This window comes from Aulostomus chinensis, chromosome 4 (genome assembly GCF_037954235.1).
Source record: "Aulostomus chinensis isolate RoL2024-O1b breed Wild chromosome 4, RoL_Achi_v1.0, whole genome shotgun sequence".
Classification (NCBI taxonomy): domain Eukaryota; kingdom Metazoa; phylum Chordata; class Actinopteri; order Syngnathiformes; family Aulostomidae; genus Aulostomus; species Aulostomus chinensis.
In genome coordinates this window covers 31399420-31424556 of record NC_141323.1, presented here as the reverse complement: position 1 = coordinate 31424556, position 25137 = coordinate 31399420, and the positions used below count along the sequence as shown (strand labels likewise).

At 45.6% G+C, this 25137-nt stretch overlaps 45 non-coding genes and 2 pseudogenes across 45 annotated transcripts in view; all 47 read left to right on the top strand.

Moving 5' to 3' along the window:
• Positions 1–5316: 5316 nt before the first annotated feature.
• On the top strand, positions 5317–5435 carry LOC147266809 (5S ribosomal RNA). The gene has a single exon (XR_015114178.1). It is a non-coding gene; the product is annotated as a 5S ribosomal RNA (ribosomal RNA).
• Positions 5436–5745: 310 nt separating this feature from the next.
• LOC147266808 (5S ribosomal RNA) lies at positions 5746–5864 on the top strand. Its single transcript, XR_015114241.1, has one exon. It is a non-coding gene; the product is annotated as a 5S ribosomal RNA (ribosomal RNA).
• A 309-nt stretch (positions 5865–6173) lies between these two features.
• On the top strand, positions 6174–6292 carry LOC147266807 (5S ribosomal RNA). The gene has a single exon (XR_015114436.1). It is a non-coding gene; the product is annotated as a 5S ribosomal RNA (ribosomal RNA).
• Positions 6293–6602: 310 nt separating this feature from the next.
• Positions 6603–6721, top strand: LOC147266806 (5S ribosomal RNA). The gene has a single exon (XR_015114101.1). It is a non-coding gene; the product is annotated as a 5S ribosomal RNA (ribosomal RNA).
• Positions 6722–7030: 309 nt separating this feature from the next.
• LOC147266805 (5S ribosomal RNA) lies at positions 7031–7149 on the top strand. Its single transcript, XR_015114707.1, has one exon. It is a non-coding gene; the product is annotated as a 5S ribosomal RNA (ribosomal RNA).
• A 310-nt stretch (positions 7150–7459) lies between these two features.
• LOC147266804 (5S ribosomal RNA) lies at positions 7460–7578 on the top strand. Its single transcript, XR_015114425.1, has one exon. It is a non-coding gene; the product is annotated as a 5S ribosomal RNA (ribosomal RNA).
• Positions 7579–7888: 310 nt separating this feature from the next.
• On the top strand, positions 7889–8007 carry LOC147266803 (5S ribosomal RNA). The gene has a single exon (XR_015114100.1). It is a non-coding gene; the product is annotated as a 5S ribosomal RNA (ribosomal RNA).
• A 309-nt stretch (positions 8008–8316) lies between these two features.
• LOC147266802 (5S ribosomal RNA) lies at positions 8317–8435 on the top strand. Its single transcript, XR_015113328.1, has one exon. It is a non-coding gene; the product is annotated as a 5S ribosomal RNA (ribosomal RNA).
• Positions 8436–8744: 309 nt separating this feature from the next.
• LOC147266801 (5S ribosomal RNA) lies at positions 8745–8863 on the top strand. Its single transcript, XR_015114860.1, has one exon. It is a non-coding gene; the product is annotated as a 5S ribosomal RNA (ribosomal RNA).
• A 309-nt stretch (positions 8864–9172) lies between these two features.
• On the top strand, positions 9173–9291 carry LOC147266800 (5S ribosomal RNA). The gene has a single exon (XR_015114371.1). It is a non-coding gene; the product is annotated as a 5S ribosomal RNA (ribosomal RNA).
• Positions 9292–9599: 308 nt separating this feature from the next.
• On the top strand, positions 9600–9718 carry LOC147266799 (5S ribosomal RNA). Its single transcript, XR_015112758.1, has one exon. It is a non-coding gene; the product is annotated as a 5S ribosomal RNA (ribosomal RNA).
• A 310-nt stretch (positions 9719–10028) lies between these two features.
• Positions 10029–10147, top strand: LOC147266798 (5S ribosomal RNA). Its single transcript, XR_015114099.1, has one exon. It is a non-coding gene; the product is annotated as a 5S ribosomal RNA (ribosomal RNA).
• Positions 10148–10456: 309 nt separating this feature from the next.
• On the top strand, positions 10457–10575 carry LOC147266797 (5S ribosomal RNA). Its single transcript, XR_015114921.1, has one exon. It is a non-coding gene; the product is annotated as a 5S ribosomal RNA (ribosomal RNA).
• A 310-nt stretch (positions 10576–10885) lies between these two features.
• Positions 10886–11004, top strand: LOC147266796 (5S ribosomal RNA). Its single transcript, XR_015115004.1, has one exon. It is a non-coding gene; the product is annotated as a 5S ribosomal RNA (ribosomal RNA).
• A 309-nt stretch (positions 11005–11313) lies between these two features.
• Positions 11314–11432, top strand: LOC147266795 (5S ribosomal RNA). Its single transcript, XR_015114370.1, has one exon. It is a non-coding gene; the product is annotated as a 5S ribosomal RNA (ribosomal RNA).
• A 310-nt stretch (positions 11433–11742) lies between these two features.
• On the top strand, positions 11743–11861 carry LOC147266794 (5S ribosomal RNA). Its single transcript, XR_015112723.1, has one exon. It is a non-coding gene; the product is annotated as a 5S ribosomal RNA (ribosomal RNA).
• A 309-nt stretch (positions 11862–12170) lies between these two features.
• On the top strand, positions 12171–12289 carry LOC147266793 (5S ribosomal RNA). Its single transcript, XR_015113370.1, has one exon. It is a non-coding gene; the product is annotated as a 5S ribosomal RNA (ribosomal RNA).
• A 310-nt stretch (positions 12290–12599) lies between these two features.
• On the top strand, positions 12600–12718 carry LOC147266792 (5S ribosomal RNA). Its single transcript, XR_015114098.1, has one exon. It is a non-coding gene; the product is annotated as a 5S ribosomal RNA (ribosomal RNA).
• A 309-nt stretch (positions 12719–13027) lies between these two features.
• Positions 13028–13146, top strand: LOC147266791 (5S ribosomal RNA). The gene has a single exon (XR_015115221.1). It is a non-coding gene; the product is annotated as a 5S ribosomal RNA (ribosomal RNA).
• A 310-nt stretch (positions 13147–13456) lies between these two features.
• Positions 13457–13575, top strand: LOC147266790 (5S ribosomal RNA). The gene has a single exon (XR_015114097.1). It is a non-coding gene; the product is annotated as a 5S ribosomal RNA (ribosomal RNA).
• A 309-nt stretch (positions 13576–13884) lies between these two features.
• On the top strand, positions 13885–14003 carry LOC147266789 (5S ribosomal RNA). Its single transcript, XR_015112899.1, has one exon. It is a non-coding gene; the product is annotated as a 5S ribosomal RNA (ribosomal RNA).
• Positions 14004–14313: 310 nt separating this feature from the next.
• On the top strand, positions 14314–14432 carry LOC147266788 (5S ribosomal RNA). Its single transcript, XR_015114096.1, has one exon. It is a non-coding gene; the product is annotated as a 5S ribosomal RNA (ribosomal RNA).
• Positions 14433–14741: 309 nt separating this feature from the next.
• Positions 14742–14860, top strand: LOC147266787 (5S ribosomal RNA). The gene has a single exon (XR_015113045.1). It is a non-coding gene; the product is annotated as a 5S ribosomal RNA (ribosomal RNA).
• Positions 14861–15170: 310 nt separating this feature from the next.
• Positions 15171–15289, top strand: LOC147266786 (5S ribosomal RNA). Its single transcript, XR_015115255.1, has one exon. It is a non-coding gene; the product is annotated as a 5S ribosomal RNA (ribosomal RNA).
• Positions 15290–15598: 309 nt separating this feature from the next.
• Positions 15599–15717, top strand: LOC147266785 (5S ribosomal RNA). Its single transcript, XR_015114920.1, has one exon. It is a non-coding gene; the product is annotated as a 5S ribosomal RNA (ribosomal RNA).
• A 310-nt stretch (positions 15718–16027) lies between these two features.
• On the top strand, positions 16028–16146 carry LOC147266784 (5S ribosomal RNA). Its single transcript, XR_015114095.1, has one exon. It is a non-coding gene; the product is annotated as a 5S ribosomal RNA (ribosomal RNA).
• Positions 16147–16455: 309 nt separating this feature from the next.
• LOC147266783 (5S ribosomal RNA) lies at positions 16456–16574 on the top strand. Its single transcript, XR_015112897.1, has one exon. It is a non-coding gene; the product is annotated as a 5S ribosomal RNA (ribosomal RNA).
• A 310-nt stretch (positions 16575–16884) lies between these two features.
• On the top strand, positions 16885–17003 carry LOC147266782 (5S ribosomal RNA). Its single transcript, XR_015114094.1, has one exon. It is a non-coding gene; the product is annotated as a 5S ribosomal RNA (ribosomal RNA).
• Positions 17004–17312: 309 nt separating this feature from the next.
• On the top strand, positions 17313–17431 carry LOC147266781 (5S ribosomal RNA). Its single transcript, XR_015113044.1, has one exon. It is a non-coding gene; the product is annotated as a 5S ribosomal RNA (ribosomal RNA).
• Positions 17432–17741: 310 nt separating this feature from the next.
• Positions 17742–17860, top strand: LOC147266780 (5S ribosomal RNA). Its single transcript, XR_015115254.1, has one exon. It is a non-coding gene; the product is annotated as a 5S ribosomal RNA (ribosomal RNA).
• A 309-nt stretch (positions 17861–18169) lies between these two features.
• On the top strand, positions 18170–18288 carry LOC147266779 (5S ribosomal RNA). Its single transcript, XR_015112811.1, has one exon. It is a non-coding gene; the product is annotated as a 5S ribosomal RNA (ribosomal RNA).
• A 310-nt stretch (positions 18289–18598) lies between these two features.
• Positions 18599–18717, top strand: LOC147266778 (5S ribosomal RNA). Its single transcript, XR_015114093.1, has one exon. It is a non-coding gene; the product is annotated as a 5S ribosomal RNA (ribosomal RNA).
• Positions 18718–19026: 309 nt separating this feature from the next.
• On the top strand, positions 19027–19145 carry LOC147266777 (5S ribosomal RNA). Its single transcript, XR_015114599.1, has one exon. It is a non-coding gene; the product is annotated as a 5S ribosomal RNA (ribosomal RNA).
• Positions 19146–19455: 310 nt separating this feature from the next.
• Positions 19456–19574, top strand: LOC147266776 (5S ribosomal RNA). Its single transcript, XR_015114414.1, has one exon. It is a non-coding gene; the product is annotated as a 5S ribosomal RNA (ribosomal RNA).
• Positions 19575–19884: 310 nt separating this feature from the next.
• LOC147266775 (5S ribosomal RNA) lies at positions 19885–20003 on the top strand (annotated as a pseudogene).
• A 309-nt stretch (positions 20004–20312) lies between these two features.
• LOC147266774 (5S ribosomal RNA) lies at positions 20313–20431 on the top strand. Its single transcript, XR_015115533.1, has one exon. It is a non-coding gene; the product is annotated as a 5S ribosomal RNA (ribosomal RNA).
• A 310-nt stretch (positions 20432–20741) lies between these two features.
• Positions 20742–20860, top strand: LOC147266773 (5S ribosomal RNA). The gene has a single exon (XR_015114396.1). It is a non-coding gene; the product is annotated as a 5S ribosomal RNA (ribosomal RNA).
• A 309-nt stretch (positions 20861–21169) lies between these two features.
• On the top strand, positions 21170–21289 carry LOC147266772 (5S ribosomal RNA; annotated as a pseudogene).
• Positions 21290–21599: 310 nt separating this feature from the next.
• Positions 21600–21718, top strand: LOC147266771 (5S ribosomal RNA). The gene has a single exon (XR_015114091.1). It is a non-coding gene; the product is annotated as a 5S ribosomal RNA (ribosomal RNA).
• A 309-nt stretch (positions 21719–22027) lies between these two features.
• Positions 22028–22146, top strand: LOC147266770 (5S ribosomal RNA). Its single transcript, XR_015114919.1, has one exon. It is a non-coding gene; the product is annotated as a 5S ribosomal RNA (ribosomal RNA).
• A 310-nt stretch (positions 22147–22456) lies between these two features.
• On the top strand, positions 22457–22575 carry LOC147266769 (5S ribosomal RNA). The gene has a single exon (XR_015114789.1). It is a non-coding gene; the product is annotated as a 5S ribosomal RNA (ribosomal RNA).
• A 309-nt stretch (positions 22576–22884) lies between these two features.
• Positions 22885–23003, top strand: LOC147266768 (5S ribosomal RNA). Its single transcript, XR_015113223.1, has one exon. It is a non-coding gene; the product is annotated as a 5S ribosomal RNA (ribosomal RNA).
• Positions 23004–23313: 310 nt separating this feature from the next.
• Positions 23314–23432, top strand: LOC147266767 (5S ribosomal RNA). Its single transcript, XR_015115252.1, has one exon. It is a non-coding gene; the product is annotated as a 5S ribosomal RNA (ribosomal RNA).
• A 309-nt stretch (positions 23433–23741) lies between these two features.
• On the top strand, positions 23742–23860 carry LOC147266766 (5S ribosomal RNA). The gene has a single exon (XR_015112845.1). It is a non-coding gene; the product is annotated as a 5S ribosomal RNA (ribosomal RNA).
• A 310-nt stretch (positions 23861–24170) lies between these two features.
• On the top strand, positions 24171–24289 carry LOC147266765 (5S ribosomal RNA). Its single transcript, XR_015114090.1, has one exon. It is a non-coding gene; the product is annotated as a 5S ribosomal RNA (ribosomal RNA).
• A 309-nt stretch (positions 24290–24598) lies between these two features.
• Positions 24599–24717, top strand: LOC147266764 (5S ribosomal RNA). The gene has a single exon (XR_015112800.1). It is a non-coding gene; the product is annotated as a 5S ribosomal RNA (ribosomal RNA).
• Positions 24718–25027: 310 nt separating this feature from the next.
• The window catches only part of LOC147266763 (5S ribosomal RNA), a 119-nt gene continuing 9 nt past the window's right edge, over positions 25028–25137 (top strand). Inside the window, exon 1 of the ribosomal RNA XR_015114089.1 lies at positions 25028–25137. This exon is cut by the window's right edge and continues 9 nt beyond it. This is a non-coding gene — a ribosomal RNA (5S ribosomal RNA).

Genomic DNA, 25137 nt, shown 5'->3' with positions numbered 1-25137 from the left:
TGTAATGCTAAAATACAGTACTTCACTGTAAATAAATCAACAGTATCATGCAGTATCTTTGCCTTATGGACGCAAGGAGAATCTCCTGAGCTGCACATGTGAGGCAAGAGCCTTGGTTTTCATCATCCATCTCAATCACAGTCATTTGGTGAGTAGCGATTGCATTTATTGTAGACACTGGCGCAAAGTCTGTAGGCCAGTGGAGGCTAAGTGAAGTTTCCAGTTTGTGTGGCGACACACACGAGTGGGGGGTGCACTTATTAAAATATAGTAGTGACCAAAGCCGGACAACGCCACCTTGGGAATTTCGCCCAAGGAAATAGTTAACGTACCGACCAAAAGGCACTCACAGGTTCATTTACTAATTGGCAGGAGACGTGGTTCCATGACAAAAATATTTTATTGTAAACAGGCCAGCAGATTAAAAAGAGAACAAGAATGAATCTAAACAAGTCTGGAGCTTACCAGTGGGGGGGAGGGATCCCAAGGCAGAACACACCCTGATCAATTGGGACATCACATTTAAAAAAAAAAAACACATGATAAAAGCAAAACAGGGGTGCACAGCACACAAGAGGCAAAGCGACGCCAGGACCGTGAGCTTCCAGTACCTGAAACGAAATGACAAGAATTATAATTTAACAAAAAAAACCAGAACCAAACTCAAAACAATTTACAAATTAATTCGAGAAACAAGATTTAATTATTAAACACAAATTAGCAAGGAAAAATAACCCAAAATAACCAGAAACGAGTTCATTTCTCCATTGCTAGACCAGGGAGCTAACGGATAGCCGGCCAGCAGCTTGCTACAGCCTGAAGCCCAAGCGGAGGAATGGGAAACAATGCAGATCCAAACCTTCAGAGCACCATGAAGTACAGTTCAGTGGCGCCACACGGTGGACATCAGGATCTGGCAGACTCTGGTTAAACAAGATGAATTACTGAAACAACCTCCAGTTCAACACACAGCGGATTCCAATTCGTTAACACAGAAGCAGAGCACTCCAGTGAACACAGTAAACAGTGAACAAACAAACAAGCAAAACATGTGTAGATGGCCAGTAGGTCGCAGAACAGGCTAGTAGCAGAGCAGGCTAATAGAGCAGGAGCCTTTAACAAAGCAGGACAGTCTGTAGCAAAACAGCAGCCAGAGCAAAGCAGGGTAGTCTGTAGCCAAACAGCAGCCAGAGCAAAGCAGGAGCATCTAGGAAAGCAGGATAGTCTGGCAAGACAGCGCCCGGTAGCAAAGCAGCAGCTAGTTCTTCCTCAGTGTCACGGCTCACCAGCTGTGCCAATCAGGTGTAGATCGCACGCATGCAGAGCAAAGGGTTTCACAGCTAGTATGCTGTGGCAAACAGCCTCTGCACGTCAGATGGGGGGGGGGGGTGTTTCCCCACTAGCGGCGATTAAGGGACCGTGTCCCAAAAGCCGGACGCCTACAATTAAACACGTGAATATGAAAAACGTGCATGATCAGCATGCAACACGAGCTACAGGGAGCTACTGCTACATACCAGCACAGACGGTGGCGAGAAGGCAGACGTGAGGCGATCAGAGGCGGAAGCGAGGTGACCAGGAAGTGGGAGGACCGCGGACCCCAAGAGCAAGAGATTGACCAGGTAGATGCTGCCCCTATTTATAGAGCAGCGCCTCACACTGGTTGGCTAATGATGGTACAAGCCAAGTCAGGCATCACCAACCAGTCTCACTGCTAGGATGGGACCTCTCATCCTGCCACATTTGCATTGATAATTACACTCGGTGCACATCATGCTAGCCAGATTTAGCAGCTAGCCAAAATGTTGAAAATGCTTGCAAATTAATCCAAAAAACACAGAGAGTTGACTTTACTTTTTACATCTCGAGCCTCCGCAAATTAATGTGTGCGACATCTGTATTTTGCCTGTGAATTCATGAAGCTTTCTGATAGTCTGAACCATTTTACAGTACACACAATATACGTGTCACACAACAGTTAAGTCGGTTCATATTAAGATGAGTGCACACTGACTGTGTTTACATGCAATTACGTTCCTCCATCTTGTGCTAGGCTACTGCTCTGGCATGAGTCTGTCTGATGGCATGATTACAGTGTACTTAAGGCCATAGATCAGGAGCTGTGGTTGTATTTGTTTAAAAAAGAGTGGTTTTAGCATCGTTCAAGTGCCTGCTCATTTGTGTTGATTTTTCTTTGTCTCTGATATTGCCTACAGATGCAGGAGCCTATTTTCCAGCTGCCCTGATCCTAGTAAGTACTTGCCTGTCCATCACATTTCACAGTTAATCAGTTATTTTTTCAGACCTCAAACATTGAAATAGACAACTATGTTATCTGGTCAAAGAAGCTGTTTTTTTCTTCTTCTTCTTCTCTTCTCTTTTCTCCCTCTTTTCTTGGATCTCCAACACTACATCTACATGTATATATTTGATGGCTTATAATGTCTCATTCATCTGAGTGAGTTCCAACACTCCTTTTTTAGGCGCTTCATTGGAATAAATCCTGAGAGTGTCTGCATGTTTTCCCTGTGCTGGTTCTCTCCAGGTACTCCAGCTTCCTTCCACAGTCCAAAGACATGCAAATGGAAATGCAACTCTAAATTGACCGTAGGTATGGCTGTGAGTGTGAATGGTTGTCTGTCAATATTTGTTGGCTGCGGTGGACTGCGATGGACCACTGACCTGTCCAAGGTAATGTCCCTTCTGGGATAGGCTCCAGCCCCACCCTGTGACCCTTAACAGGATAAGCGGAAAAATGGATGGATGGATGGATGGATGGATGGACGGATGGATGGATGGATGGATGGATGGATGGATGGATGGATAGATGGGTGGGTGATCACTCACAGGACTGTGAGTGTCTCACTCTGACCGCTTCATGCTATGGGACTTACACTGATGTAACCTGATTAGCTCAGTCAGTCGAGCATGAGACTCTTAGTCTCAGGGTTGTTGGTTCAAGCCCCATGTTGGGTGTTGATCTTAAACACCACTGCTTGTCCTCTCAGTTTTGAAAGCTTTGTTTGTAAATTGTCAGAAAAATCAGTGAATAAACAATACAAACTTAGGCTTTGTCAGAAATTCCATGCTTCCAAACTAACCAAAATGAAAAAAACAAAAGGTGAGACTTTTTCGTGCATTCGAAAAATTTGTATGCGCTTCATTGTATCCGCTTTCTATACTTCCATGCATCCCAGCTTATTTCTGTTAAGGGTTGCAGGGGGAGGCTGGAGCCTTTCCCAGTGGCTTTCAGGTGAGAGGCAGGTTTCACCCTGGACAGGTAGCCAGTCCATTGCAGACAGAATACCCACGCAGGCACGGAGAGAACATGCACACACCACACAGAAAGAACCTGTGCTCGAGCCAGGACTTGAACTTGCTTTGAGGCGACACTGTTAACAACGGTACCACCGTGCCACCCATTGACTGTAACACATTGTAAACAATATACACTCTTGTTATCATACAACATGTAGCCCTGTACAAAAATCAAATAAATTACATCGCATAAAAAGCATAAAAAGATGTGTTAAAAAGTTCAAAAATAAATAGAGTTCATGATCTTTAAAATTGGTTATAATGTGAGCAGGTTAAAAGCATAAATATAATATGTAACATTTAAAAAGTAAAACTATTTACAGTTAAAAAATAAATTCATATAAAGGTCTTTAAGTTCTCTGAGTCTGTAAAAGATCAGTGATCTGAGAATAAGGAGAGGGGAAGAAGCCGTGTTTATATGTAACCTCAATTGTTACCTGTCAATCATTTCATTCCTGTCTTATCTTTGGGTGTATTAAGACCGCAAAAGCCAATGAGAGGAAAGTTACTGTGTAAGGGGTGGGACTAGTGGCGCAGGTTTGTGAGGTGAGTAGTTAGCGCGCATGGGGAGAGAAACAGAGGCAATGATCAGAGAGTTAAGAGGGGAGGCATCGTTTGTGTGGAGAGCATTTAAGTTTATTTTGGAGGTCGACGACTGGTGGTCCTGATGTAAACTTCTGTGTGACCTTCGAGAGGTGAATATTTATGCCTGTATTTGCGCTTTATCTAACTGTTATAGTGAAAAGAGACTGGATGTGTACATGGTTAGCGACGTGCTAGCTAGGGATAGCATTCCGTGCTAATGTGCCTGCAGATCGTAGCTTTAGCGTTGTAATATGTTTGGAGCGAAAGTAAAGGTAATGCGAATTCGACACGAGATAATGTTTGATAATTGTGGCTAAATTAAGATAATATGCTTGAAGGAGACGGACATTGGAGAGAGAGAGACGGGTTTCCATCCGATAGCTCTGCTGTTCTGCTGTGCCCTGTCCTGCTGTGTTTTCTTCTTCGTGACTTTCGCTGTCCCGCCATTGCGTGTGAGTGTTTGGATTGTGACTGCCAGCGCCATTGCCATTACCATTCAGACTCTCATCCTCCATTCCCGTTCTCCCCCTTCTAATAAAACCCTGGATTTGTGAGGACTAACATACACATGCACTTGCTTTTATTGTGTGCTCAGCTGCGAGTGAAGCGGCCATTACAGTTGTGAAGCCCCGACCGCACACGAGCTTCAATAAACAGGCCTGAAACAGGTAAAAATTAAATTTAAGGTGTTTCATATGAATGTGTGTGTGCCCACAGGTAAAATATTGAGTTTTAGTTGTTGTAAATTAAAGAATACCGTTTTAGAAGGTAACTTAAGGATTCTGAAAGGGATTAAATATGATGTATATTTAAAAAAAACAAAAGGGTTATCTTTTGTAGAGGAAACTTTTTTTCCTTACAATTGAGGTGTTAAGGATGACTTGAGGGTATTTTATGTGAAACTATCTAACTAAAAAAGATTTTTATTTTCAGTTAAAAGAAAGTTCAGAACCAAGAAAGACACTGTTTGTTTTGTTTTGAAAATCCTCTTACTCATTGTTAATAATTTTGTTCATTGTATTTTTATAATACTAGAATATATTCAATTTTTATTTCATCCATCTCTGTGAACAAGTACCTGTGAAGGATTAATTTGCAATTCTTTTAACTTCAGCTTGAGGAAAGGGCAGCTTTGAGTCTTTGGGGACCAGCATGAGCGAGCTTCCCTCACACACCTTTTCTTGAAGCGCCTTTCCGCAGCTTTGAAATTGAATGAAATGCAGCGTGTAATTTGAAGTAGACAGATGGCAGATGCAGTACTTTTCTCTCGATGACATCAACATTCTTTTCTTTGTATTGACAGGACACCTCTTTGGCGTGTGAAAAGACCCTGAACCTGTTGCGCCTCACTTTTTTTCTGAGGTTGTAAAGTGAGTGAAATGGATATAGAGCCCATGTGTGTCAGCGTCCAGGGCTTACGGCCATACCACTCTGAACACGCCCGATCTCGTCTGTTCTCGGAAGCTAAGCAGGGTCGGGCCTGGTTAGTACTTGGATGGGAGACCGCCTGGAAATACCAGGTGCTGTAAGCTTTTTTGTTTCTTTGTGAGGAAAGGGCAGCTTTGAGTCTTTGGGGACCAGCATGAGCGAGCTTCCCTCACACACCTTTTCTTGAAGCGCCCTCTGCAGCTTTGAAATGGAATCTCATGCAGCGTGTAATTTGAAGTAGACAGATGGAGGATGCAGTACTTTTCTCTCGATGACATCAACATTCTTTTCTTTGTATTGACAGGACACCTATTTGACGTGTGAAAAGACCCTGAGGCTGTTGCGCATCACTTTTTTTCTGAGGTTGTAAAGTGAGTGAAATGGATATAGAGCCCATGTGTGTCAGAGTCAAGGGCTTACGGCCATACCACTATGAACACGCCCGATCTCGTCTGATCTCGGAAGCTAAGCAGGGTCAGGCCTGGTTAGTACTTGGATGGGAGACCGCCTGGGAATACCAGGTGCTGTAAGCTTTTTTGTTTCTTTGTGAGGAAAGGGCAGCTTTGAGTGTTTGGGGACCAGCATGAGCGAGCTTCCCTCACACACCTTTTCTTGAAGCGCCTTTCTGCAGCTTTGAAATTGAATGTCATGCAGTGTGTAATTTGAAGTAGACTGATGGCAGATGCAGTACTTTTCTCTAGATGACATCAACATTCTTTTCTTTTATTTACAGGACACCTATTTGGCGTGTGAAAAGACCCTGAGGCTTTTGCGCTTCACATTTTTCTGAGGTTGTAAAGTGAGTGAAATGGATATAGAGCCCATGTGTGTAAGAGTCAAGGGCTTACGGCCATACCACTCTGAACACGCCCGATCTCGTCTGATCTCGGAAGCTAAGCAGGGTCGGGCCTGGTTAGTACTTGGATGGGAGACCGCCTGGGAATACCAGGTGCTGTAAGCTTTTTTGTTTCATTGTGAGGAAAGGGCAGCTTTGAGTGTTTGGGGACCAGCATGAGCGAGCTTCCCTCACACACCTTTTCTTGAAGCGCCCTACACAGCTTTCGGATGGAATGTCATGCAGTGTGTAATTTGAAGTAGACAGATTGCAGATGCAGTACTTTTCTCTAGATGACATCAACATTCTTTTCTTTGTATTGACAGGACAACTATTTGGTGTGTAAAAAGACTGTGAGGCTGTTGCACATCACATTTTTTTTGAGGTTGTAAAGTGAGTGAAATGGATATAGAGCCCATGTGTGTGAGAGTCAAGGGCTTACGGCCATACCACTCTGAACACGCCCGATCTCGTCTGATCTCGGAAGCTTAGCAGGGTCGGGCCTGGTTAGTACTTGGATGGAAGACCGCCTGGGAATACCAGGTGCTGTAAGCTTTTTTGTTTGATTGTGAGGAAAGGGCCGCTTTGAGACTTTGGGGACCAGCATGAGCGAGCTTCCCTCACACACCTTTTCTTGAAGGGCCCTCTGCAGCTTTGGAATGGAATTTCATGCAGTGGTTAATTTGAAGAAGACAGATGGCAGATGCAGTACTTTTCTCTCAATGACATCAACATTCTTTTGTTTTATTGACAGGACACCGATTTGGCGTGTGAAAAGACCCTGAGGCTGTTGCGCATCACTTTTTTTCTGAGGTTGTAAAGTGTGTGAAATGGATATAGAGCCCATGTGTGTGAGAGTCAAGAGCTTACGGCCATACCACTCTGAACACGCCCGATCTCGTCTGATCTCGGAAACTAAGCAGGGTTGGGCCTGGTTAGTACTTGGATGGGAGACAGCCTGGGAATACCAGGTGCTGTAAGCTTTTTTGTTTCATTGTGAGGAAAGTGCAGCTTTGAGTGTTTGGGGACCAGCATGAGCGAGCTTCCCTCACACACCTTTTCTTGAAGTGCCCTCCACAGCTTTCGAATGGAATGTCATGCAGTGTGTAATTTGAAGTAGACAGATTGCAGATGCAGTACTTTTCTCTAGATGACATCAACATTTTTTTCTTTGTATTGACAGGACAACTATTTGGTGTGTAAAAAGACCGTGAGGCTGTTGCACATCACATTTTTTTTGAGGTTGTAAAGTGAGTGAAATGGATATAGAGCCCATGTGTGTGAGAGTCAAGGGCTTACGGCCATACCACTCTGAACACGCCCGATCTCGTCTGATCTCGGAAGCTAAGCAGGGTCGGGCCTGGTTAGTACTTGGATGGGAGACCGCCTGGGAATACCAGGTGCTGTAAGCTTTTTTGTTTCATTGTGAGGAAAGGGCAGCTTTGAGTGTTTGGGGACCAGCATGAGCGAGCTTCCCTCACACACCTTTTCTTGAAGCGCCCTACACAGCTTTCGGATGGAATGTCATGCAGTGTGTAATTTGAAGTAGACAGATTGCAGATGCAGTACTTTTCTCTAGATGACATCAACATTCTTTTCTTTGTATTGACAGGACAACTATTTGGTGTGTAAAAAGACTGTGAGGCTTTTGCACATCACATTTTTTTTGAGGTTGTAAAGTGAGTGAAATGGATATAGAGCCCATGTGTGTGAGAGTCAAGGGCTTACGGCCATACCACTCTGAACACGCCCGATCTCGTCTGATCTCGGAAGCTTAGCAGGGTCGGGCCTGGTTAGTACTTGGATGGAAGACCGCCTGGGAATACCAGGTGCTGTAAGCTTTTTTGTTTGATTGTGAGGAAAGGGCCGCTTTGAGACTTTGGGGACCAGCATGAGCGAGCTTCCCTCACACACCTTTTCTTGAAGGGCCCTCTGCAGCTTTGGAATGGAATTTCATGCAGTGGTTAATTTGAAGAAGACAGATGGCAGATGCAGTACTTTTCTCTCAATGACATCAACATTCTTTTGTTTTATTGACAGGACACCGATTTGGCGTGTGAAAAGACCCTGAGGCTGTTGCGCATCACTTTTTTTCTGAGGTTGTAAAGTGTGTGAAATGGATATAGAGCCCATGTGTGTGAGAGTCAAGAGCTTACGGCCATACCACTTTGAACACGCCCGATCTCGTCTGATCTCGGAAGCTTAGCAGGGTTGGGCCTGGTTAGTACTTGGATGGGAGACCGCCTGGGAATACCAGGTGCTGTAAGCTTTTTTGTTTCATTGTGAGGAAAGGGCCGCTTTGAGTCTTTGGGGACCAGCATGAGCGAGCTTCCCTCACACACCTTTTCTTGAAGCGCCCTCTGCAGCTTTGGAATGGAATTTCATGCAGTGGTTAATTTGAAGAAGACAGATGGCAGATGCAGTACTTTTCTCTCGATGACATCAACATTCTTTTGTTTTATTGACAGGACACCGATTTGGCGTGTGAAAAGACCCTGAGGCTGTTGCGCATCACTTTTTTTCTGAGGTTGTAAAGTGTGTGAAATGGATATAGAGCCCATGTGTGTGAGAGTCAAGAGCTTACGGCCATACCACTCTGAACACGCCTGATCTCGTCTGATCTCGTAAGCTAAGCAGGGTTGGTCCTGGTTAGTACTTGGATGGGAGACCGCCTGGGAATACCAGGTGCTGTAAGCTTTTTTGTTTCATTGTGAGGAAAGGGCAGCTTTGAGTGTTTGGGGACCAGCATGAGCGAGCTTCCCTCACACACCTTTTCTTGAAGCGCCCTCCACAGCTTTGGAATGGAATGTCATGCAGTGGTTAATTTGAAGTAGACAGATGGCAGATGCAGTACTTTTCTCTCGATGACATCAACATTCTTTTCTTTTATTGACAGGACACCGATTTGGCGTGTGAAAAGACCCTGAGGCTGTTGCGCATCACTTTTTTTCTGAGGTTGTAAATTGTGTGAAATGGATATAGAGCCCATGTGTGTCAGAGTCAAAGGCTTATGGCCATACTACTCTGAACACGCCCGATCTCGTCTGATCTCGGAAGCCAAGCAGGGTCGGGCCTGGTTAGTACTTGGATGGAAGACCGCCTGGGAATACCAGGTGCTGTAAGCTTTTTTATTTCTTTGTGAGGAAAGGGCAGCTTTGAGTCTTTGGGGACCAGCATGAGCGAGCTTCCCTCACACACCTTTTCTTGAAGTGCCCTCCACAGCTTTTGAATGGAATGTCATGCAGTGTGTAATTTGAAGTAGACAGATTGCAGATGCAGTACTTTTCTCTAGATGACATCAACATTTTTTTCTTTGTATTTACAGGACAACTATTTGGTGTGTAAAAAGACCGTGAGGCTGTTGCACATCACATTTTTTTTGAGGTTGTAAAGTGAGTGAAATGGATATAGAGCCCGTGTGTGAGAGTCAAGGGCTTACGGCCATACCACTCTGAACACGCCCGATCTCGTCTGGTCTCGGAAGCTAAGCAGGGTCGGGCCTGGTTAGTACTTGGATGGGAGACCGCCTGGGAATACCAGGTGCTGTAAGCTTTTTTGTTTCATTGTGAGGAAAGGGCAGCTTTGAGTGTTTGGGGACCAGCATGAGCGAGCTTCCCTCACACACCTTTTCTTGAAGTGCCCTCCACAGCTTTCGAATGGAATGTCATGCAGTGTGTAATTTGAAGTAGACAGATTGCAGATGCAGTACTTTTCTCTAGATGACATCAACATTTTTTTCTTTGTATTGACAGGACAACTATTTGGTGTGTAAAAAGACCGTGAGGCTGTTGCACATCACATTTTTTTTGAGGTTGTAAAGTGAGTGAAATGGATATAGAGCCCATGTGTGTGAGAGTCAAGGGCTTACGGCCATACCACTCTGAACACGCCCGATCTCGTCTGATCTCGGAAGCTTAGCAGGGTCGGGCCTGGTTAGTACTTGGATGGAAGACCGCCTGGGAATACCAGGTGCTGTAAGCTTTTTTGTTTCATTGTGAGGAAATGGCCGCTTTGAGTCTTTGGGGACCAGCATGAGCGAGCTTCCCTCACACACCTTTTCTTGAAGCGCCCTCTGCAGCTTTGGAATGGAATTTCATGCAGTGGTTAATTTGAAGAAGACAGATGGCAGATGCAGTACTTTTCTCTCGATGACATCAACATTCTTTTCTTTTATTGACAGGACACCGATTTGGCGTGTGAAAAGACCCTGAGGCTGTTGCGCATCACTTTTTTTCTGAGGTTGTAAATTGCGTGAAATGGATATAGAGCCCATGTGTGTCAGAGTCAAAGGCTTATGGCCATATTACTCTGAACACGCCCGATCTCGTCTGATCTCGGAAGCCAAGCAGGGTCGGGCCTGGTTAGTACTTGGATGGAAGACCGCCTGGGAATACCAGGTGCTGTAAGCTTTTTTATTTCTTTGTGAGGAAAGGGCAGCTTTGAGTCTTTGGGGACCAGCATGAGCGAGCTTCCCTCACACACCTTTTCTTGAAGTGCCCTCCACAGCTTTCGAATGGAATGTCATGCAGTGTGTAATTTGAAGTAGACAGATTGCAGATGCAGTACTTTTCTCTAGATGACATCAACATTTTTTTCTTTGTATTGACAGGACAACTATTTGGTGTGTAAAAAGACCGTGAGGCTGTTGCACATCACATTTTTTTTGAGGTTGTAAAGTGAGTGAAATGGATATAGAGCCCATGTGTGTGAGAGTCAAGAGCTTACGGCCATACCACTCTGAACACGCCTGATCTCGTCTGATCTCGGAAGCTAAGCAGGGTTTGTCCTGGTTAGTACTTGGATGGGAGACCGCCTGGGAATACCAGGTGCTGTAAGCTTTTTTGTTTCATTGTGAGGAAAGGGCAGCTTTGAGTGTTTGGGGACCAGCATGAGCGAGCTTCCCTCACACACCTTTTCTTGAAGCGCCCTCCACAGCTTTGGAATGGAATGTCATGCAGTGGTTAATTTGAAGTAGACAGATGGCAGATGCAGTACTTTTCTCTAGATGACATCAACATTCTTTTCTTTTATTGACAGGACACCGATTTGGCGTGTGAAAAGACCCTGAGGCTGTTGCGCATCACTTTTTTTCTGAGGTTGTAAATTGTGTGAAATGGATATAGAGCCCATGTGTGTCAGAGTCAAAGGCTTATGGCCATACTACTCTGAACACGCCCGATCTCGTCTGATCTCGGAAGCCAAGCAGGGTCGGGCCTGGTTAGTACTTGGATGGAAGACCGCCTGGGAATACCAGGTGCTGTAAGCTTTTTTATTTCTTTGTGAGGAAAGGGCAGCTTTGAGTCTTTGGGGACCAGCATGAGCGAGCTTCCCTCACACACCTTTTCTTGAAGTGCCCTCCACAGCTTTTGAATGGAATGTCATGCAGTGTGTAATTTGAAGTAGACAGATTGCAGATGCAGTACTTTTCTCTAGATGACATCAACATTTTTTTCTTTGTATTTACAGGACAACTATTTGTTGTGTAAAAAGACCGTGAGGCTGTTGCACATCACATTTTTTTTGAGGTTGTAAAGTGAGTGAAATGGATATAGAGCCCATGTGTGTGAGAGTCAAGGGCTTACGGCCATACCACTCTGAACACGCCCGATCTCGTCTGATCTCGGAAGCTAAGCAGGGTCGGGCCTGGTTAGTACTTGGATGGAAGACCGCCTGGGAATACCAGGTGCTGTAAGCTTTTTTATTTCTTTGTGAGGAAAGGGCAGCTTTGAGTCTTTGGGGACCAGCATGAGCGAGCTTCCCTCACACACCTTTTCTTGAAGCGCCCTCCACAGCTTTGGAATGGAATGTCATGCAGTGGTTAATTTGAAGTAGACAGATGGCAGATGCAGTACTTTTCTCTAGATGACATCAACATTCTTTTCTTTTATTGACAGGACACCGATTTGGCGTGTGAAAAGACCCTGAGGCTGTTGCGCATCACTTTTTTTCTGAGGTTGTAAATTGTGTGAAATGGATATAGAGCCCATGTGTGTCAGAGTCAAGGGCTTACGGCCATACCACTCTGAACACGCCCGATCTCGTCTGATCTCGGAAGCTAAGCAGGGTCGGGCCTGGTTAGTACTTGGATGGGAGACCGCCTGGGAATACCAGCTGCTGTAAGCTTTTTTGTTTCATTGTGAGGAAAGGGCAGCTTTGAGTGTTTGGGGACCAGCATGAGCGAGCTTCCCTCACACACCTTTTCTTGAAGTGCCCTCCACAGCTTTCGAATGGAATGTCATGCAGTGTGTAATTTGAAGTAGACAGATTGCAGATGCAGTACTTTTCTCTAGATGACATCAACATTTTTTTCTTTGTATTGACAGGACAAGTATTTGGTGTGTAAAAAGACCGTGAGGCTGTTGCACATCACATTTTTTTTGAGGTTGTAAAGTGAGTGAAATGGATATAGAGCCCATGTGTGTGAGAGTCAAGGGCTTACGGCCATACCACTCTGAACACGCCCGATCTCGTCTGATCTCGGAAGCTTAGCAGGGTCGGGCCTGGTTAGTACTTGGATGGAAGACCGCCTGGGAATACCAGGTGCTGTAAGCTTTTTTGTTTCATTGTGAGGAAATGGCCGCTTTGAGTCTTTGGGGACCAGCATGAGCGAGCTTCCCTCACACACCTTTTCTTGAAGCGCCCTCTGCAGCTTTGGAATGGAATTTCATGCAGTGGTTAATTTGAAGAAGACAGATGGCAGATGCAGTACTTTTCTCTCGATGACATCAACATTCTTTTCTTTTATTGACAGGATACCGATTTGGCGTGTGAAAAGACCCTGAGGCTGTTGCGCATCACTTTTTTTCTGAGGTTGTAAATTGTGTGAAATGGATATAGAGCCCATGTGTGTCAGAGTCAAAGGCTTATGGCCATATTACTCTGAACACGCCCGATCTCGTCTGATCTCGGAAGCCAAGCAGGGTCGTGCCTGGTTAGTACTTGGATGGAAGACCGCCTGGGAATACCAGGTGCTGTAAGCTTTTTTATTTCTTTGTGAGGAAAGGGCAGCTTTGAGTCTTTGGGGACCAGCATGAGCGAGCTTCCCTCACACACCTTTTCTTGAAGTGCCCTCCACAGCTTTCGAATGGAATGTCATGCAGTGTGTAATTTGAAGTAGACAGATTGCAGATGCAGTACTTTTCTCTCGATGACATCAACATTTTTTTCTTTGTATTGACAGGACAACTATTTGGTGTGTAAAAAGACCGTGAGGCTGTTGCACATCACATTTTTTTTGAGGTTGTAAAGTGAGTGAAATGGATATAGAGCCCATGTGTGTGAGAGTCAAGGGCTTACGGCCATACCACTCTGAACACGCCCGATCTCGTCTGATCTCGGAAGCTTAGCAGGGTCGGGCCTGGTTAGTACTTGGATGGAAGACCGCCTGGGAATACCAGGTGCTGTAAGCTTTTTTGTTTCATTGTGAGGAAAGGGCCGCTTTGAGTCTTTGGGGACCAGCATGAGCGAGCTTCCCTCACACACCTTTTCTTGAAGCGCCCTCTGCAGCTTTGGAATGGAATTTCATGCAGTGGTTAATTTGAAGAAGACAGATGGCAGATGCAGTACTTTTCTCTCGATGACATCAACATTCTTTTCTTTTATTGACAGGACACGTATTTGGCGTGTTAAAAGACCCTGAGGCTGTTGCGCATCACTTTTTTTCTGAGGTTGTAAATTGTGTGAAATGGATATAGAGCCCATGTGTGTAATAGTCAAGGGCTTACGGCCATACCACTCTGAACACGCCCGATCTCGTCTGATCTCGGAAGCTAAGCAGGGTAGGCCCTGGTTAGTACTTGGATGGGAGACCGCCTGGGAATACCAGGTGCTGTAAGCTTTTTTGTTTCATTGTGAGGAAAGGGCAGCTTTGAGTGTTTGGGGACCAGCATGAGCGAGCTTCCCTCACACACCTTTTCTTGAAGCGCCCTACACAGCTTTCGGATGGAATGTCATGCAGTGTGTAATTTGAAGTAGACAGATTGCAGATGCAGTACTTTTCTCTAGATGACATCAACATTCTTTTCTTTGTATTGACAGGACAACTATTTGGTGTGTAAAAAGACTGTGAGGCTGTTGCACATCACATTTTTTTTGAGGTTGTAAAGTGAGTGAAATGGATATAGAGCCCATGTGTGTGAGAGTCAAGGGCTTACGGCCATACCACTCTGAACACGCCCGATCTCGTCTGATCTCGGAAGCTTAGCAGGGTCGGGCCTGGTTAGTACTTGGATGGAAGACCGCCTGGGAATACCAGGTGCTGTAAGCTTTTTTGTTTCATTGTGAGGAAAGGGCCGCTTTGAGTCTTTGGGGACCAGCATGAGCGAGCTTCCCTCACACACCTTTTCTTGAAGCGCCCTCTGCAGCTTTGGAATGGAATTTCATGCAGTGGTTAATTTGAAGAAGACAGATGGCAGATGCAGTACTTTTCTCTCGATGACATCAACATTCTTTTCTTTTATTGACAGGACACGTATTTGGCGTGTTAAAAGACCCTGAGGCTGTTGCGCATCACTTTTTTTCTGAGGTTGTAAATTGTGTGAAATGGATATAGAGCCCATGTGTGTAATAGTCAAGGGCTTACGGCCATACCACTCTGAACACGCCCGATCTCGTCTGATCTCGGAAGCTAAGCAGGGTCGGCCCTGGTTAGTACTTGGATGGGAGACCGCCTGGGAATACCAGGTGCTGTAAGCTTTTTTGTTTCATTGTGAGGAAAGGGCAGCTTTGAGTGTTTGGGGACCAGCATGAGCGAGCTTCCCTCACACACCTTTTCTTGAAGCGCCCTACACAGCTTTCGGATGGAATGTCATGCAGTGTGTAATTTGAAGTAGACAGATTGCAGATGCAGTACTTTTCTCTAGATGACATCAACATTCTTTTCTTTGTATTGACAGGACAACTATTTGGTGTGTAAAAAGACTGTGAGGCTGTTGCACATCACATTTTTTTTGAGGTTGTAAAGTGAGTGAAATGGATATAGAGCCCATGTGTGTGAGAGTCAAGGGCTTACGGCCATACCACTCTGAACACGCCCGATCTCGTCTGATCTCGGAAGCTTTGCAGGGTCGGGCCTGGTTAGTACTTGGATGGAAGACCGCCTGGGAATACCAGGTGCTGTAAGCTTTTTTGTTTGATTGTGAGGAAAGGGCCGCTTTGAGACTTTGGGGACCAGCATGAGCGAGCTTCCCTCACACACCTTTTCTTGAAGGGCCCTCTGCAGCTTTGGAATGGAATTTCATGCAGTGGTTAATTTGAAGAAGACAGATGGCAGATGCAGTACTTTTCTCTCGATGACATCAACATTCTTTTCTTTTATTGACAGGACACCGATTTGGCGTGTGAAAAGACCCTGAGGCTGTTGCGCATCACTTTTTTTCTGAGGTTGTAAATTGTGTGAAATGGATATAGAGCCCATGTGTGTCAGAGTCAAAGGCTTATGGCCATATTACTCTGAACACGCCCGATCTCGTCTGATCTCGGAAGCCAAGCAGGGTCGGGCCTGGTTAGTACTTGGATGGAAGACCGCCTGGGAATACCAGGTGCTGTAAGCTTTTTTATTTCTTTGTGAGGAAAGGGCAGCTTTGAGTCTTTGGGGACCAGCATGAGCGAGCTTCCCTCACACACCTTTTCTTGAAGTGCCCTCCACAGCTTTCGAATGGAATGTCATGCAGTGTGTAATTTGAAGTAGACAGATTGCAGATGCAGTACTTTTCTCTCGATGACATCAACATTTTTTTCTTTGTATTGACAGGACAACTATTTGGTGTGTAAAAAGACCGTGAGGCTGTTGCACATCACATTTTTTTTGAGGTTGTAAAGTGAGTGAAATGGATATAGAGCCCATGTGTGTGAGAGTCAAGGGCTTACGGCCATACCACTCTGAACACGCCCGATCTCGTCTGATCTCGGAAGCTTAGCAGGGTCGGGCCTGGTTAGTACTTGGATGGAAGACCGCCTGGGAATACCAGGTGCTGTAAGCTTTTTTGTTTCATTGTGAGGAAAGGGCCGCTTTGAGTCTTTGGGGACCAGCATGAGCGAGCTTCCCTCACACACCTTTTCTTGAAGCGCCCTCTGCAGCTTTGGAATGGAATTTCATGCAGTGGTTAATTTGAAGAAGACAGATGGCAGATGCAGTACTTTTCTCTCGATGACATCAACATTCTTTTCTTTTATTGACAGGACACGTATTTGGCGTGTTAAAAGACCCTGAGGCTGTTGCGCATCACTTTTTTTCTGAGGTTGTAAATTGTGTGAAATGGATATAGAGCCCATGTGTGTAATAGTCAAGGGCTTACGGCCATACCACTCTGAACACGCCCGATCTCGTCTGATCTCGGAAGCTAAGCAGGGTAGGCCCTGGTTAGTACTTGGATGGGAGACCGCCTGGGAATACCAGGTGCTGTAAGCTTTTTTGTTTCATTGTGAGGAAAGGGCAGCTTTGAGTGTTTGGGGACCAGCATGAGCGAGCTTCCCTCACACACCTTTTCTTGAAGCGCCCTACACAGCTTTCGGATGGAATGTCATGCAGTGTGTAATTTGAAGTAGACAGATTGCAGATGCAGTACTTTTCTCTAGATGACATCAACATTCTTTTCTTTGTATTGACAGGACAACTATTTGGTGTGTAAAAAGACTGTGAGGCTGTTGCACATCACATTTTTTTTGAGGTTGTAAAGTGAGTGAAATGGATATAGAGCCCATGTGTGTGAGAGTCAAGGGCTTACGGCCATACCACTCTGAACACGCCCGATCTCGTCTGATCTCGGAAGCTTAGCAGGGTCGGGCCTGGTTAGTACTTGGATGGAAGACCGCCTGGGAATACCAGGTGCTGTAAGCTTTTTTGTTTCATTGTGAGGAAAGGGCCGCTTTGAGTCTTTGGGGACCAGCATGAGCGAGCTTCCCTCACACACCTTTTCTTGAAGCGCCCTCTGCAGCTTTGGAATGGAATTTCATGCAGTGGTTAATTTGAAGAAGACAGATGGCAGATGCAGTACTTTTCTCTCGATGACATCAACATTCTTTTCTTTTATTGACAGGACACGTATTTGGCGTGTTAAAAGACCCTGAGGCTGTTGCGCATCACTTTTTTTCTGAGGTTGTAAATTGTGTGAAATGGATATAGAGCCCATGTGTGTAATAGTCAAGGGCTTACGGCCATACCACTCTGAACACGCCCGATCTCGTCTGATCTCGGAAGCTAAGCAGGGTCGGCCCTGGTTAGTACTTGGATGGGAGACCGCCTGGGAATACCAGGTGCTGTAAGCTTTTTTGTTTCATTGTGAGGAAAGGGCAGCTTTGAGTGTTTGGGGACCAGCATGAGCGAGCTTCCCTCACACACCTTTTCTTGAAGCGCCCTACACAGCTTTCGGATGGAATGTCATGCAGTGTGTAATTTGAAGTAGACAGATTGCAGATGCAGTACTTTTCTCTAGATGACATCAACATTCTTTTCTTTGTATTGACAGGACAACTATTTGGTGTGTAAAAAGACTGTGAGGCTGTTGCACATCACATTTTTTTTGAGGTTGTAAAGTGAGTGAAATGGATATAGAGCCCATGTGTGTGAGAGTCAAGGGCTTACGGCCATACCACTCTGAACACGCCCGATCTCGTCTGATCTCGGAAGCTTTGCAGGGTCGGGCCTGGTTAGTACTTGGATGGAAGACCGCCTGGGAATACCAGGTGCTGTAAGCTTTTTTGTTTGATTGTGAGGAAAGGGCCGCTTTGAGACTTTGGGGACCAGCATGAGCGAGCTTCCCTCACACACCTTTTCTTGAAGGGCCCTCTGCAGCTTTGGAATGGAATTTCATGCAGTGGTTAATTTGAAGAAGACAGATGGCAGATGCAGTACTTTTCTCTCAATGACATCAACATTCTTTTGTTTTATTGACAGGACACCGATTTGGCGTGTGAAAAGACCCTGAGGCTGTTGCGCATCACTTTTTTTCTGAGGTTGTAAAGTGTGTGAAATGGATATAGAGCCCATGTGTGTGAGAGTCAAGAGCTTACGGCCATACCACTCTGAACACGCCCGATCTCGTCTGATCTCGGAAGCTAAGCAGGGTTGGGCCTGGTTAGTACTTGGATGGGAGACCGCCTGGGAATACCAGGTGCTGTAAGCTTTTTTGTTTCATTGTGAGGAAAGTGCAGCTTTGAGTCTTTGGGGACCAGCATGAGCGAGCTTCCCTCACACACCTTTTCTTGAAGTGCCCTCCACAGCTTTCGAATGGAATGTCATGCAGTGTGTAATTTGAAGTAGACAGATTGCAGATGCAGTACTTTTCTCTAGATGACATCAACATTTTTTTCGTTGTATTGACAGGACAACTATTTGGTGTGTAAAAAGACCGTGAGGCTTTTGCACATCACAATTTTTTTGAGGTTGTAAAGTGAGTGAAATGGACATAGAGCCCATGTGTGTGAGAGTCAAGGGCTTACGGCCATACCACTCTGAACACGCCCGATCTCGTCTGATCTCGGAAGCTTAGCAGGGTCGGGCCTGGTTAGTACTTGGATGGAAGACCGCCTGGGAATACCAGGTGCTGTAAGCTTTTTTGTTTCATTGTGAGGAAAGGGCCGCTTTGAGTGTTTGGGGACCAGCATGAGCGAGCTTCCCTCACACACCTTTTCTTGAAGCGCCCTCCACAGCTTTGGAATGGAATGTCATGCAGTGGTTAATTTGAAGTAGACAGATGGCAGATGCAGTACTTTTTTCTCGATGACATCAACATTCTTTTCTTTTATTGACAGGACACCGATTTGGCGTGTGAAAAGACCCTGAGGCTGTTGCGCATCACTTTTTTTCTGAGGTTGTAAATTGTGTGAAATGGATATAGAGCCCATGTGTGTCAGAGTCAAAGGCTTATGGCCATACTACTCTGAACACGCCCGATCTCGTCTGATCTTGGAAGCTAAGCAGGGTCGGGCCTGGTTAGTACTTGGATGGAAGACCGCCTGGGAATACCAGGTGCTGTAAGCTTTTTTATTTCTTTGTGAGGAAAGGGCAGCTTTGAGTGTTTGGGGACCAGCATGAGCGAGCTTCCCTCACACACCTTTTCTTGAAGTGCCCTCCACAGCTTTCGAATGGAATGTCATGCAGTGTGTAATTTGAAGTAGACAGATTGCAGATGCAGTACTTTTCTCTAGATGACATCAACATTTTTTTCTTTGTATTGACAGGACACCTATTTGGCGTGTGAAAAGACCCTGAGGCTTTTGCGCTTCACTTTTTTTCTGAGGTTGTAAAGTGAGTGAAATGGATATAGAGCCCATGTGTGTAAGAGTCAAGGGCTTACGGCCATACCACTCTGAACACGCCCGATCTCGTCTGATCTCGGAAGCTAAGCAGGGTCGGGCCTGGTTAGTACTTGGATGGGAGACCGCCTGGGAATACCAGGTGCTGTAAGCTTTTTTGTTTCATTGTGAGGAAAGGGCAGCTTTGAGTGTTTGGGGACCAGCATGAGCGAACTTCCCTCACACACCTTTTCTTGAAGCGCCCTCCACAGCTTTCGAATGGAATGTCATGCAGTGTGTAATTTGAAGTAGACAGATATCAGATGCAGTACTTTTCTCTCGATGACATCAACATTCTTTTCTTTGTATTGACAGGACAACTATTTGGTGTGTAAAAAGGCCGTGAGGCTGTTGCACATCACATTTTTTTTGAGGTTGTAAAGTGAGTGAAATGGATATAGAGCCCATGTGTGTGAGAGTCAAGGGCTTACGGCCATACCACTCTGAACACGCCCGATCTCGTCTGATCTCGGAAGCTTAGCAGGGTCGGGGCTGGTTAGTACTTGGATGGAAGACCGCCTGGGAATACCAGGTGCTGTAAGCTTTTTTGTTTCATTGTGAGGAAAGGGCCGCTTTGAGACTTTGGGGACCAGCATGAGCGAGCTTCCCTCACACACCTTTTCTTGAAGGGCCCTCTGCAGCTTTGGAATGGAATTTCATGCAGTGGTTAATTTGAAGAAGACAGATGGCAGATGCAGTACTTTTCTCTCGATGACATCAACATTCTTTTGTTTTATTGACAGGACACCGATTTGGCGTGTGAAAAGACCCTGAGGCTGTTGCGCATCACTTTTTTTCTGAGGTTGTAAAGTGTGTGAAATGGATATAGAGCCCATGTGTGTAATAGTCAAGGGCTTACGGCCATACCACTCTGAACACGCCCGATCTCGTCTGATCTCGGAAGCTAAGCAGGGTTGGGCCTGGTTAGTACTTGGATGGAAGACCGCCTGGGAATACCAGGTGCTGTAAGCTTTTTTATTTCTTTGTGAGGAAAGGGCAGCTTTGAGTCTTTGGGGACCAGCATGAGCGAGCTTCCCTCACACACCTTTTCTTGAAGCGCCCTCCACAGCTTTGGAATGGAATGTCATGCAGTGGTTAATTTGAAGTAGACAGATGGCAGATGCAGTACTTTTCTCTAGATGACATCAACATTCTTTTCTTTGTATTGACAGGACAACTATTTGGTGTGTAAAAAGACTGTGAGGCTGTTGCACATCACATTTTTTTTGAGGTTGTAAAGTGAGTGAAATGGTTATAGAGCCCATGTGTGTGAGAGTCAAGGGCTTACGGCCATACCACTCTGAACACACCCGATCTCGTCTGATCTCGGAAGCTTAGCAGGGTCGGGCCTGGTTAGTACTTGGATGGAAGACCGCCTGGGAATAACAGGTGCTGTAAGCTTTTTTGTTTCATTGTGAGGAAAGGGCCGCTTTGAGACTTTGGGGACCAGCATGAGCGAGCTTCCCTCACACACCTTTTCTTGAAGGGCCCTCTGCAGCTTTGGAATGGAATGTCATGCAGTGGTTAATTTGAAGAAGACAGATGGCAGATGCAGTACTTTTCTCTCAATGACATCAACATTCTTTTGTTTTATTGACAGGACACCGATTTGGCGTGTGAAAAGACCCTGAGGCTGTTGCGCATCACTTTTTTTCTGAGGTTGTAAAGTGTGTGAAATGGATATAGAGCCCATGTGTGTGAGAGTCAATAGCTTAAGGCCATAACCACTCTGAACACGCCCGATCTCGTCTGATCTCGGAAGGTAAGCAGGGTTGGGCCTGGTTAGTACTTGGATGGGAGACCGCCTGGGAATACCAGGTGCTGTAAGCTTTTTTGTTTCATTGTGAGGAAAGGGCAGCTTTGAGTGTTTGGGGACCAGCATGAGCGAGCTTCCCTCACACACATTTTCTTAAAGCGCCCTCCACAGCTTTCGAATGGAATGTCATGCAGTGTGTAATTTGACGTAGACAGATTGCAGATGCAGTCCTTTTCTCTAGATGACATCAACATTTTTTTCTTTGTATTGACAGGACAACTATTTGGTGTGTAAAAAGACCGTGAGGCTGTTGCACATCACATTTTTTTTGAGGTTGTAAAGTGAGTGAAATGGATATAGAGCCCATGTGTGTGAGAGTCAAGGGCTTACGGCCATACCACTCTGAACACGCCCGATCTCGTCTGATCTCGGAAGCTTAGCAGGGTCGGGCCTGGTTAGTACTTGGATGGAAGACCGCCTGGGAATACCAGGTGCTGTAAGCTTTTTTGTTTCATTGTGAGGAAATGGCCGCTTTGAGTCTTTGGGGACCAGCATGAGCGAGCTTCCCTCACACACCTTTTCTTGAAGCGCCCTCTGCAGCTTTGGAATGGAATTTCATGCAGTGGTTAATTTGAAGAAGACAGATGGCAGATGCAGTACTTTTCTCTCGATGACATCAACATTCTTTTCTTTTATTGACAGGACACCGATTTGGCGTGTGAAAAGACCCTGAGGCTGTTGCGCATCACTTTTTTTCTGAGGTTGTAAATTGTGTGAAATGGATATAGAGCCCATGTGTGTCAGAGTCAAAGGCTTATGGCCATATTACTCTGAACACGCCCGATCTCGTCTGATCTCGGAAGCCAAGCAGGGTCGGGCCTGGTTAGTACTTGGATGGAAGACCGCCTGGGAATACCAGGTGCTGTAAGCTTTTTTATTTCTTTGTGAGGAAAGGGCAGCTTTGAGTCTTTGGGGACCAGCATGAGCGAGCTTCCCTCACACACCTTTTCTTGAAGTGCCCTCCACAGCTTTCGAATGGAATGTCATGCAGTGTGTAATTTGAAGTAGACAGATTGCAGATGCAGTACTTTTCTCTCGATGACATCAACATTTTTTTCTTTGTATTGACAGGACAACTATTTGGTGTGTAAAAAGACCGTGAGGCTGTTGCACATCACATTTTTTTTGAGGTTGTAAAGTGAGTGAAATGGATATAGAGCCCATGTGTGTGAGAGTCAAGGGCTTACGGCCATACCACTCTGAACACGCCCGATCTCGTCTGATCTCGGAAGCTTAGCAGGGTCGGGCCTGGTTAGTACTTGGATGGAAGACTGCCTGGGAATACCAGGTGCTGTAAGCTTTTTTGTTTCATTGTGAGGAAAGGGCCGCTTTGAGTCTTTGGGGACCAGCATGAGCGAGCTTCCCTCACACACCTTTTCTTGAAGCGCCCTCTGCAGCTTTGGAATGGAATTTCATGCAGTGGTTAATTTGAAGAAGACAGATGGCAGATGCAGTACTTTTCTCTCGATGACATCAACATTCTTTTCTTTTATTGACAGGACACGTATTTGGCGTGTTAAAAGACCCTGAGGCTGTTGCGCATCACTTTTTTTCTGAGGTTGTAAATTGTGTGAAATGGATATAGAGCCCATGTGTGTAATAGTCAAGGGCTTACGGCCATACCACTCTGAACACGCCCGATCTCGTCTGATCTCGGAAGCTAAGCAGGGTCGGCCCTGGTTAGTACTTGGATGGGAGACCGCCTGGGAATACCAGGTGCTGTAAGCATTTTTGTTTCATTGTGAGGAAAGGGCAGCTTTGAGTGTTTGGGGACCAGCATGAGCGAGCTTCCCTCACACACCTTTTCTTGAAGCGCCCTACACAGCTTTCGGATGGAATGTCATGCAGTGTGTAATTTGAAGTAGACAGATTGCAGATGCAGTACTTTTCTCTAGATGACATCAACATTCTTTTCTTTGTATTGACAGGACAACTATTTGGTGTGTAAAAAGACTGTGAGGCTGTTGCACATCACATTTTTTTTGAGGTTGTAAAGTGAGTGAAATGGATATAGAGCCCATGTGTGTGAGAGTCAAGGGCTTACGGCCATACCACTCTGAACACGCCCGATCTCGTCTGATCTCGGAAGCTTTGCAGGGTCGGGCCTGGTTAGTACTTGGATGGAAGACCGCCTGGGAATACCAGGTGCTGTAAGCTTTTTTGTTTGATTGTGAGGAAAGGGCCGCTTTGAGACTTTGGGGACCAGCATGAGCGAGCTTCCCTCACACACCTTTTCTTGAAGGGCCCTCTGCAGCTTTGGAATGGAATTTCATGCAGTGGTTAATTTGAAGAAGACAGATGGCAGATGCAGTACTTTTCTCTCAATGACATCAACATTCTTTTGTTTTATTGACAGGACACCGATTTGGCGTGTGAAAAGACCCTGAGGCTGTTGCGCATCACTTTTTTTCTGAGGTTGTAAAGTGTGTGAAATGGATATAGAGCCCATGTGTGTGAGAGTCAAGAGCTTACGGCCATACCACTCTGAACACGCCCGATCTTGTCTGATCTCGGAAGCTAAGCAGGGTTGGGCCTGGTTAGTACTTGGATGGGAGACCGCCTGGGAATACCAGGTGCTGTAAGCTTTTTTGTTTCATTGTGAGGAAAGTGCAGCTTTGAGTCTTTGGGGACCAGCATGAGCGAGCTTCCCTCACACACCTTTTCTTGAAGTGCCCTCCACAGCTTTCGAATGGAATGTCATGCAGTGTGTAATTTGAAGTAGACAGATTGCAGATGCAGTACTTTTCTCTAGATGACATCAACATTTTTTTCGTTGTATTGACAGGACAACTATTTGGTGTGTAAAAAGACCGTGAGGCTTTTGCACATCACAATTTTTTTGAGGTTGTAAAGTGAGTGAAATGGACATAGAGCCCATGTGTGTGAGAGTCAAGGGCTTACGGCCATACCACTCTGAACACGCCCGATCTCGTCTGATCTCGGAAGCTTAGCAGGGTCGGGCCTGGTTAGTACTTGGATGGAAGACCGCCTGGGAATACCAGGTGCTGTAAGCTTTTTTGTTTGATTGTGAGGAAAGGGCCGCTTTGAGACTTTGGGGACCAGCATGAGCGAGCTTCCCTCACACACCTTTTCTTGAAGGGCCCTCTGCAGCTTTGGAATGGAATTTCATGCAGTGGTTAATTTGAAGAAGACAGATGGCAGATGCAGTACTTTTCTCTCAATGACATCAACATTCTTTTGTTTTATTGACAGGACACCGATTTGGCGTGTGATAAGACCCTGAGGCTGTTGCGCATCACTTTTTTTCTGAGGTTGTAAAGTGTGTGAAATGGATATAGAGCCCATGTGTGTGAGAGTCAAGAGCTTACGGCCATACCACTCTGAACACGCCCGATCTCGTCTGATCTCGGAAGCTAAGCAGGGTTGGGCCTGGTTAGTACTTGGATGGGAGACCGCCTGGGAATACCAGGTGCTGTAAGCTTTTTTGTTTCATTGTGAGGAAAGTGCAGCTTTGAGTCTTTGGGGACCAGCATGAGCGAGCTTCCCTCACACACCTTTTCTTGAAGTGCCCTCCACAGCTTTCGAATGGAATGTCATGCAGTGTGTAATTTGAAGTAGACAGATTGCAGATGCAGTACTTTTCTCTAGATGACATCAAAATTTTTTTCGTTGTATTGACAGGACAACTATTTGGTGTGTAAAAAGACCGTGAGGCTTTTGCACATCACAATTTTTTTGAGGTTGTAAAGTGAGTGAAATGGACATAGAGCCCATGTGTGTGAGAGTCAAGGGCTTACGGCCATACCACTCTGAACACGCCCGATCTCGTCTGATCTCGGAAGCTTAGCAGGGTCGGGCCTGGTTAGTACTTGGATGGAAGACCGCCTGGGAATACCAGGTG